This window comes from Protopterus annectens, chromosome 11.part0, assembly GCF_019279795.1.
Source record: "Protopterus annectens isolate FY-2018-M chromosome 11.part0, PAN1.0, whole genome shotgun sequence".
Taxonomy (NCBI): domain Eukaryota; kingdom Metazoa; phylum Chordata; order Ceratodontiformes; family Protopteridae; genus Protopterus; species Protopterus annectens.
The window spans coordinates 519,219,007-519,230,480 of NC_056745.1; positions in this window are offsets into that span (position 1 = coordinate 519,219,007).

Consider the following 11,474-nt stretch of genomic DNA (forward strand, 5'->3'; position numbering starts at 1 on the left):
AAATAGCAGTTTGGTAAAATGTCCCTGTTGTGGTATGCTTATGAGAGAGGCTGACACATTTGTTAAGCAGGTATGTTCTAATTGTAATAACTTTTCTGAAATCATTTGTATTCTGGAGTTTTATAAAGTTTAATTTTGTATATTATAATGGTATCATGGTAGGAGCTGAACATTTTAAGTTGGCAGGATGTCATTATACAGCAAACTGTAAATTATTTCACCAATAACGTAAATATCTCAGTTACTATAACCATTCATGAGAAAAAAAAACATTGACACTTGAAAGTGATGACTTAAGCATTAATATTAAATTAGATAAAGTTTTAGTTATAGGTTCACAACCTACCTCAATAATAGGTAATGATAAAAGAAAAATGAGAAAGCATGTTAGTGTAGACAATAAAATAATTATTAAGAGGAAAAAGAAAGGTACAACATGTGCTATTAAAAAAATAAACATGATCATCTAGTAGAAAATTCAGGAAAGAGTGAAAGTAACCAATCTTTGAATAATAACACCTAAACCAAAAGTAGGTCAAAATATTGGGTGACAATATAATTACTGAATTTAATACTATAGACTCAACTAATAAAGGAAATTAATTAGCTAACTTAGATGGAATTTCCTTAGGAATTAGTAGTGATATAAATATTGCTTTATATAAAGGCAAAGTTAGACCTAATACTGAAGATTTAGAAACTACATCTTTTGCTGGTATTATAACTTGAAATGGTAATTAATTTTAATTTACAAGAAAATAAATAAATAACGAGAGATTAAGACACTTAAGCAATAATGAAGTATTGGACTATAACACCAAAACTATAAATAAAAGGAAGAAGACAGGCACGCTGATATCCATGCCAAATAAAATTAAGCACAAGGAAATTACTAATGGTTGTGCATTTGATTCATCAAGTACTGATGAAGCTGATCATTTTATTAACATATGTCTCAGTAGTAATGTTAGAACCCAAGGAAATCATATACAGATATTTCATGGAAACTGTTTACCAGTAGGCACTAGTCAACAAAATGATTCAAAGTCTTCTTTCTGGCTGAACCATTTTTTAGACCTAAAGCAAATAAACTGTCAAGATTAAATAAAAAAAAAATCACACTAAAAACAGTCCCTGGGCTTTGCTTAAATAATATTCAAGGGACGCTGTCCAGATTGGTTAAGGTGAAATCTAAGTATAATTATTTTTTGACTCATGTGGGAACTAATGATTTATATTCAACTCCTGTAAACCGTATGAAATGTGCATTGTTTTAAATGATAGAGATGTCTAAATAAAATTCAACTGAAATTATTCTCATTGAATTAATACTAAGTGCAAAATGGAATCTTACATTTACACTAAAGCACATATCTACAATATCTGGTTATGTCAAATGAGTTCTGTTTATAATATTAAATTGATCATTATCTGGGAAGAATTTATTCAACCTGATTGCTTATTTTTAGATAGGTTCATAGTTCCATAAGTGTATACCAGGCAAAAGACAACTGGGGCCCTTATAAGTCTAGCCATGCATCCCAAATGTATCCTGCACACTTTTTGAATCTAAAAGGCTATTTTAAGGTGTATATGTAAGCTAGGGCATTATTTAAACAAATAATCTCTGTGGTATCCCCGAAGTCTCAAACAACCTACTATAAAAGTATAGTGGGTCCAAAAGAAAATCAGTGTAAGAAACTTCTCTGTGTGGAAGATTTTCAATCAATATTTATCTAGTTAATCCGTGTATATTAATCAGATCAGACAATGGTAGTAGAAGTAGTGAACTTAAACTTGTCCTAAGTAAAAAAAAATAATAAAAAATATATAATTTGAAATATTGTACAAAATTACTAAGTATTCGAAAGTAATCCAAGATGGGTAGGCAGTCTGTTTCCAGTTGAAAATCCTTTATTAAGTACACAGACAAGCAATCCAAGTAAAACAAAATAGAGTAATAGTTTCCTCACAAGCTTTCTAGCTATATATAAATACTTTTTATCAGGCAAGGAAGTGGTTTATTGTGCTGTAAAACAAATCGTTATTGGTATACGTGTTAAATTCACATCCCTTCCCCCATCACTGTGACATTCGCTATGTGAATTTAACACGTATACCAATAACAATTTGTTTTACAGCACAATAAACCACTCCCTTGCCTGATAAAAAGTATTTATATATAGCTAGAAAGCTTGTGAGGAAACTATTACTCTGTTATTTTTGTTTTAATTGGATCGCTTGTCTGTGCACTTAAAGGATTTTTGACTGGAAAAAGACTGCCTACCCTGCTTGGGTTACTTTCAAATACTTAATAATTCTGTACAATATTTTAATGATATATTTTTTATTATTTCTTTCACTTAAGACAAGTTTAAGTTTGCTACTTCTACTACCATTGTCTGATTTTATTAATATACAGTGATTAACGAGATATATGTGGATTGAAAATCTTCTGCACAGAGAAGTTTCTTACACTGTTTTGCTCTAGGATATTATTTAAAGACAGCCTCTGTCCATTTGAGACAATTTCCCATCCACACTGGTTCAGATTATGCTTGAATAAGTTTAGTAAAAAAACTATGCTTCACATGGATGGAGGAGAATTCTTTGAGACACATACCTGTCCCTGCAATATGTTCGATTTATGTTGCAAGGAAGGTTTGAGTCTATAGATTGTGTAGTTCTGATGTTATTCATTTTGTGGATATTCAAAAGGTCCATCAGAGTGGGATCAAAGGATCTCTTATATGCTAGGCATAAACTGAATCTCAACAGTCTGTATAAAAGCAACTATAGAGATAGGGCTTTCAGGTGATTTGCACTGAACATGTTGTTGACAGGCCGTATTCTTTTTGCGAAAAACCTCTGTGAATGTTTCAGTCGCGGCATGTGCCTGGTCAAGTACATATCAAGGGGGCAGTTATACTCAATGCTGGGTCTGATGACAAGGGACAAATAGAGAGGAACACTGGCTTCCTTGAAACTAGATGTCATGCCCTTGCTTATAAGTTGAGTAACATAGACATAGGATGATTTCTTTACAACCTTAGACTCATGTTAGGTTGAAAGCCAGGTTACTATCCACATACTTCCTCAAATCCCTAATAACATCTTAATCCCTATGGCGAATATTTTTTATTTAATGTAATTGTTGACAGCATTAATTATTTTTTGGGAAGATTTATTACAAAAAGACCTGAATCAGAATCAAATAAACTTTATAATGTTTTGAAGTGTTATTAGTACATGGTATGAAGTCTGAGTAATAAACACTTAAAGAACTTGTTAAACAGACATGAATGCAGCTGGCATCACAGAGTGCTGGGATTCAGCGCAGATATGTTTCCCAGTATGCAAAAGCTATGAATTTCTACATAACCAAACAGGAGGTGGCAGTCTTTTGATTTTGACTCACAATAGCTGAAGTGCAACATTAAAACTTACAAGTGAATTACCGCAATGTGTGCCAATTGACCTCTACTTGAGTATTGAGAAGATTCCTCTTAATATTATTCTTTCTATAGAAGTCCCAATCAGGATTGAAAATCTCATTGGGACTACTTTACTAACATAGATATTAATATTGGTAATGGTAACACCCTATCATTAGAAGGCTATAACTATCCACACAATGATTTGTTTAACCTTAGCGCTAAAACTGCACTTTCTAAGGAATTTCTAAATATTCTGTCTATTACACTCTATAGCGATTGCTTTTGGAAAATTTAAGGGGTGGCAGTGGATATTATTTCAACCTGTAAAAGTTATTCCACAAATAGGTACTGCATATCAAAATGCGATTGAATTTGAAATTCATAATATACATTTTCCACAAATGTAAAAAAGGAAGCATAATTACAATATGATTAACTACTCATTACTGCATGACACATTAGTAAGTACTCAATTGTTGGAATTTTTGAAATTTAAAGATAAATTATTTGGCTACAGGATGTTGAAAATATATTTTAAAAAGTATAGATAATACTGTGTCTAGCAAACCTTGTAGACTAAATAATCATCTTGGTGGAATAATAATTTGCAAAGATCATATGCTAAGAAAAGGAGGTATTTAAAACATATAGAAAGTATCCAAGAAGAATGAATAAAAAGCCTAAATAATATATGATTTTTTTATAAATATATTAAAAGGAACTTAAAAAGTCAAAATATTATTCATACTCTCAAAATAAATAATTAGACTATTTGTGATCATAAACGGATTGCAAATTAATTTAATTTACATTTCACATTTGTCTCACAGTTTTGTGATACAGATGTAAGGTCTGCATATCAAACTGATGATCATTTTTCTTGCCCGCTAATTGATTCTGTTAGTATAAGAAATGCATTAAATAGGAAAAAAGGTAATATCTATGTAATATCTATGTGCCAGGATATTATTCCTCCCATTCTTTTACATAATATAAAAGATGTACTTATTCCTCATATAAAACAAATGTTTAACAATTTACTTTATATGGATTTTGTTCCTGATTCTACAAAAGTTTCACGTTAGCCCAATTAATAAAAAGAAGAAAAGAGATGGGGCAAAACATTATAAACCTATTAGCTTGACTTCAATTGTCAGCAAATGTTATAAACACTGTATTATTGATCTTAGTCATTTTAACAGCCTTGGGTCATTAAATTTATTCCAACATGGGTTTAGTAAGAGTAAGTCTACAGTAATTTTCTAGAACTTTATGAACTTGTCTCTTTAGTAATGGAAGAAAGACAGATATATGGCTAATGCCTTCAACTTGCTGTCTCATGCAGTAATATATATATATATATATATATATATATATATATATATATATATATATATGTTTATATATATGGGTCTACATTGAAACATCAAAACTATACTTACCTGAATCGCAAGTCAGTGAACCCACTTCTTTGAAATACTAAAATAATGAAACCTGGAGATCACCGACAATTATACACATGGTAAGTAACCACTTGGCCACCATGGTGAACTTTGCCCTTTCCTATAGTGTAGTGCAATCTTGGAGTTGGTATATTTAGTTAGAGGGGTGGGGGGTGAAGCCCTTCACTTGGGTGGATTCAAATGTGTTCCGATTAGCTGTTTTGTCCTTGTGGTTAAGTGATTACTTACAGTGCATATAATTGTCATTGATCTGGGTTTTGTTATTTTGGTCTTTCATAGAAGTGGGTTCGCTGACTTGGGATTTGAGTAAGTGTACATTTGATGAATCAAAGTAGACCCATATATATATTTTATATATATATATATATATATATATATATATATATATATATATATATATATATATATAGCTATATATAATATATATATATATATATATATATATATATATATATATATATATATATATATATATATGTGTGTGTGTGTGTGTGTATATATATATATATATATATATATATATATATATATATATATATATATAGATAGATATGTGTGAGTGTGTGTGTGTGTGTGTGTGTGTGTGTATAATGCCATGGTTAAGGCTAACATCATTAGATGAATAATGAATTGGTAGTATGGCCATTAGAGGCGTTTACTCTTTTACCTTTTATGGCAGATGTTCTACAAGATTTAGTTTTGGGGCCCATACTGTTTAACACTGTATGCACTACTATTTCACAATGCAAGCAGTGTTGGATCAGCAAATACATTGATGATTTAAAAGTAGGGTTTAATCAGATCCAATGAAACTGATATCAGATCTATTAATAACTATTTGTTTGATTTAACAGCTTGGACAGAATCAATGGGCTTGAATTTTACTATAGATAAGTGCTCCCTTATGCATTTTGCTAATCTAAACCCGACCATAATATTTAACTGAAATCATCATATTTAAGAGAAGTTGATTTTTAAAGAGACCTTGGTATAATTATTTATAAAAAATTCTCTTTTGCAAACATGCTGAGGCAGTGGGTACTCATGCCATAAAACAGCTGCATATAATGTTAAATGTTATACTATACAGTACCATTTTATTAGAGGTAAAATGATACCAGGATATAGGGTATTTCATGATCCCTTTTTCCAAGCCATTGTAAATGTTACAGTTTATCAAGGAAAATTATCACTTAGAAATAAAGGTTTAAAGCTGCATATGAAACCAGTTAGAACTAAGCACAAGCATTTCTTTAACTCAGTCCAGATTCCTCTGTTATGGAACAAACTTCCTGCATGAATCAGAAAGTCACAAAGTATTAGTATTTTCAAATCAAACGCTACTTTATGGATGAGAGACAAAGTATTTGTCCCAGACTTGGTGGCATTAGTGTTCCTAGTTGGCGACTAGGCCTGAACACTGCAAATTTCATTTATGACATTTATTTGTATTGAAATAAGAAAAATTCCTTAATTGTAAATCTTTCTAAACTGTTACATATCTCCCTGCTTTTTTAACTTTGTGTCTAATGTTAGTGGACTAATCTTAGAAAGATGAGCTGCCTTTCCTAATTTAAACATCTTCAGTGAGAAGTTTAAAACTTAGAACCTAGTAATTGTATCAGCCTATCTTCGTGGAAACATTAGAATGAAGATGGAGACAGAATGACCTTTCTGCATATTGAAATTTGGTTAGAATCAGTAAATATAATGCAGGTTGTAGCCACTGTACTCATTACAAGGGACTTTGTTTACACTTCCCTCAAACTAAATATGCTGTCTATAACACTGCACTACTGCAGAGTAAAAAGAGGACATGGTTTTGTAAGAAAGTCAAGTATTTAATCTAACTCTGAGAATGTACAACCCTCAGAGTTTTTTTCTCTCTTTGCCCCACAGTCTGTCTGTCATGGCCCCCCTCTTGGCCAATCAGAACATTTTTGCCCATCTACTAAAAAAAAAAAAAGAAAAGAAAGAGCCACACCATATAGACCACACTCAGTTTTTCCTTTATTCTGGTACCTTGGCCATTCCTCTTCTGGGAATAATTCAACACTGCAAAAATGTTATATTTATACAAATCCAGTGCCCAATAAATTAACCAAACAATTACCTAATTAATCAATTAACAATATAAACCCATTTTTTGAAACACAAATAAATAATCCATTCAAAATACAACATTATAATGAATACTTAAATAAATAAATACACACACAAACTACAATGACAAATTATCCTCTAAATATATACCCCTAGGATGTAATGTTCTATAATTTAATATCATTTTACGTTCCAATTTATTTAATTCTCTCTGAAATTAACCCTTACACACACACCATAAAGTAGTGGGAAAGGGTGTGTAATGAGCTGAGAGTGGAGGATGTCCTCTCACTTCTACAAGGGGTGTTTCCTCCAAGAAGCCCTGCCTCTCCTCTCAAAACATGAGCCACAGTCTCTCCACTCTACACAAGGGAGATCTTAATACCCAGTGTGCCCTCAAGTGTGCACTATTCCCCACATTTCCCAGGAGAGATGAACCAGTCAGAACCCTTTACACCTGTGCTTCCCTGCCTAGCTGCTCCAGTGCTGGGACTGATAATGGAACTACAGTCACCTGGGTCACAGTCAGGGCTCCATCCCTGTGCACTATGCAGCTAGGTTGTACATCAATACAACAAAAGTGAAAAAGACAGCCAACCAGAAGAAACACACACACACACACACACACACACACACACACACACACACACACACACACACACACACATGCACACAGGCATATATGCAAACATATACACAAAAACAATACAATAAAAATAATAACAGTCTGACCACTCAGGACTAATTCAGGATAACATTTATTGAGTGCTTTCATCTAAATAAGAAGACTTCATCAAAATGGCAAAACAGTCATGGACTGAAACATTTATAGATAACACACCTTGCCATGGGATAAAAAACAACCAATAAAATTATTTCACTCTGTTGTATTTCTGTTTTAAACTACAGTTAATGAGCTCATAATCACTTAACCCTTGTAGTCTATCAGCAGCTAATTCCATTGCCAAAACAATTATTTTTTTAAGTAAATTATTTTGTAAATCACTCCTTTGTCCCAATATTGAAGCTTTTCTAACAGAAAAAGAGAAGCTTTTTAAAATTCAGGCAGACAAGATTATGTTTTGCCAGAGCATTGTTGGTATCATTTTTTATGGTATACATGTGCTGGTATATGTTGCCCTTCAGCTTTTTCTCAGTCTTACCCACATAGTAAGATAAACATGAGGTACATGTTGCAAGACACACTACACCAGTACTGTCCCATTTAAAAAAATCTTTTACTATTAGTAAATTTGTACTTTTCTCCAAAAAAGTCAAAGAACATCTCGAGTTTACATAGATAGCCAATTCATCATAAAAAAAAATATCTGAAAAATATGTATATAGTTTGACATGCTGGAAATAAGAACTTTGAAAAAACATGTGCTTCTTCCAATATATCTAAACAGGATTAGCAAAAATGTGTGCTGATGCAGCACCCACAGCATCCACAGAATGCTGCTTAAAAACTGATTTTCAAATATATATATAAAAAGTGTTTGATATAATCAGCTGCATAAAAACACAAACCAACTCAATATCAGCGCGAGAAAAAAATTTAGAATCAAAAAGAATGTCACAGAACTGTTCCAATCTCAAACCCTCAGAAATAACCATGACCAGTATTGTGTTTTGCAAAATATCCATGTTACATAAAATATCAAGCAGGTGACAAGATTCATATCCAGCATGCCCTTAAGTTTTTTATCAATACAAACTGCTAGTGGTTCAGTATTACTTCTACCAGCTGAAATTATTGGTCTCAAGGGAGGGTCCAAGGGATCCTTGTGAACTTTGGGCATACCAAAAATGTATTGTATAATAGGATGTTGGACTGATAAAAAATAAACAGAAGTAGATATACTTTGTTCCAATGATAGTTCAATTGCAACCATTTCAATTTTCTGATAGTTGTTGGTAATCTTAATTCTAGATGTGTGTTTTGCCATTCTGATGAAGACTTCACGTCAGAGTAAATATGTTTTGTTTGCAAAGTTTGGAGTGAAAGCTATTTATAAATAGTTTCTTCACTGTTTCAAATTTGTTTATAAATGTTGATGTTAATGTCATTAATTTAGAGCACAGGATCTGTCCAGCAGGGTGTCTGCAGTTAGATGAGATTGATATGTCATGATTTTATTTGCTGACAGCCTACTACATTCACTAAGTATTCCCATTTAGCTTTTCTGGGAACCTTAATGATTTATTTGTTTTTTGTTTTAGAAGTTTGATGCAGAGAAGTCAGAATATGCTGCAAAGCACCCATATTGGCAAAGCAGAGAGTAATGACAGCAGTACAGAAACGGATAAATCAAACTCCTTTTAGAGGGGCTCTGACCTCCTACATCTATGGCATGGCTGCTCTGTCCCCAGTCTCTTGAGTATACTAACTCTGCGATTAGACAACCTCAGTGTAAAATCAAAAACTAAATTCTGTTCAAAACAGCCCTTTTTTCCTCACTGCATGTTAGTGCAACCTTGAAATGACTATATTTAGAGATTGGGGTGTGAGGAAGAAGCCCCCACCCAGAACAATTATCATGATAAAATATTCCTAATGTATTTACTCCTAAAATGCATTTCAATAGTTCATACTGATACCTCTCAAATGTACAGATTTTGGAGGATTGTCATTTGTTCACAGACTTTCATTTCATTCCTCCTAAGACTGGAAATTATTTTGAGAAGGTCTAAGTTAAAGAGTACCAGCATTTAAAATGTGTTTTTAATTTGATTTTGTTCACAGTTATAATTGTATTTCTTCATAACCCTATAGGAAAAAGTTGAGAGGTATTTCTCATTGGATGGGATTTCAACAAAATGAGACCTGATGAAAAGTTTTCTTTTTCTGACATCATGAATGTTGCCTTGTTGCTTTTAGCTTTTAGTGATAGTCTAGGTTTATAGACTAAGTTGACTGATCTGATTAATTTAATAAAATCTTTGTATGATTTGAATAGGCAGGGTTTATTTGCTGAGTTTTGACTCCTTTTCAAACAGGTGTAGTACCATTTTTCCAATTGCATATTTTATTAATATTGCAGTTGCAGCACAGCAGTGATGAAAGAGAACCGGGATGCAACAAACCAAGTCCCTTTACTTGTTTTCTATCTAAAATAAGGTTCTTGTGTTTTTCTTGCTTGTATTTGATTTGGTGTTCTTAGTTTAGCAACTTAGTAACAGTTTCTGAAGCTGCAGTCTTAATTTCATTGCTCCCATCATAAAATGTAAGTTGTATGTATGCTGTTTTCTTAAAAATGCTTAGTATTTTAAGTAGTAATTATGTCTTCATTCAACGATCAACTTTTTTTTATATTTTGTCATGTCTGACATCTTGTTAATTCTTGATTATGCTTGCTACATGGTACTTGAGGGAGTTATTCTTTCATATCACACACACACACACACACACACACACACACACACACACACACACACACACACACACACACAGAGCACTGCCACTCATACTGGGAGAATTCAATCAGCCTATCCTTCCACGTATCTTTTTGAGAAAACTGGAGCACCCAGAGAAAGCCCACATGAAAACAGAGAGGCCATGCAGACTCCGCACAGAAGGCACCGCAGTTGAGAATCGAACCAGAGAACCTCTTCCTGTGAGATGACAGTGCTACCCAGTGTGTCACTGTGCTGCTCCATTTATTGTCTTGGCCAGCAACATGATCTTTTTTTCAGAAATATATAAAATAATAATAATAATAATAATAATAATAATAATAATAATAATAATACACAGCCATGTAAAAACAAAGAATGTGATATGATTTTTGGTACTAGCGATAGGTTACTCAGCATTCTTGTAAACTGATATATCTGTTACCCTGTTAATCTGTCTCTATTAACAGCATCTTCAACAACAAATAAGTCTTCCACTCAAACCTTAGCAAATAAGATATGTTTTTCACGATCTTTAAACGTCGACTTAACACCCTGCTTCTGATCAATTATACCAAATGCTTTGCATATTCAAACTTAATTATGTTGAACTCAGCCCCTCTCTTGCAGCTAGACTCCATATCAGAAACTGCCACTACTCTTTAAGATCCACCTGAAATGAGCTGCCTATGTTCTACAGACCCAGAACTAGCAGTAAAAAAGGAAGCCATGCCTTTCCTCCTGCAGCACCAGTACTATGGCTAGCATTCTCTACCTACTTAGAAACCTCTCAGGAGATTCCATGGTTTAAACATCCAATACAGATGTCAGTATGGCAGAGCTTTTAGTAAGTGCCCTTTCCTCAATCCTCTTAATTGATATTAAAATGAAATCGATACTATCAAACCTAGTTCCCGTTGAAAAGAACTATGGCTGCCTTTGTACACATCACTAGTGTCTCAGTTAAGAATGCACTGTCTAAAAAGGGATACAACTCAGTGGCAAATGTTGTATTACATTTGATTATACATATACATCGCTAAGAAACCTTCTGTGACTGAGTCTACTTAGTCTA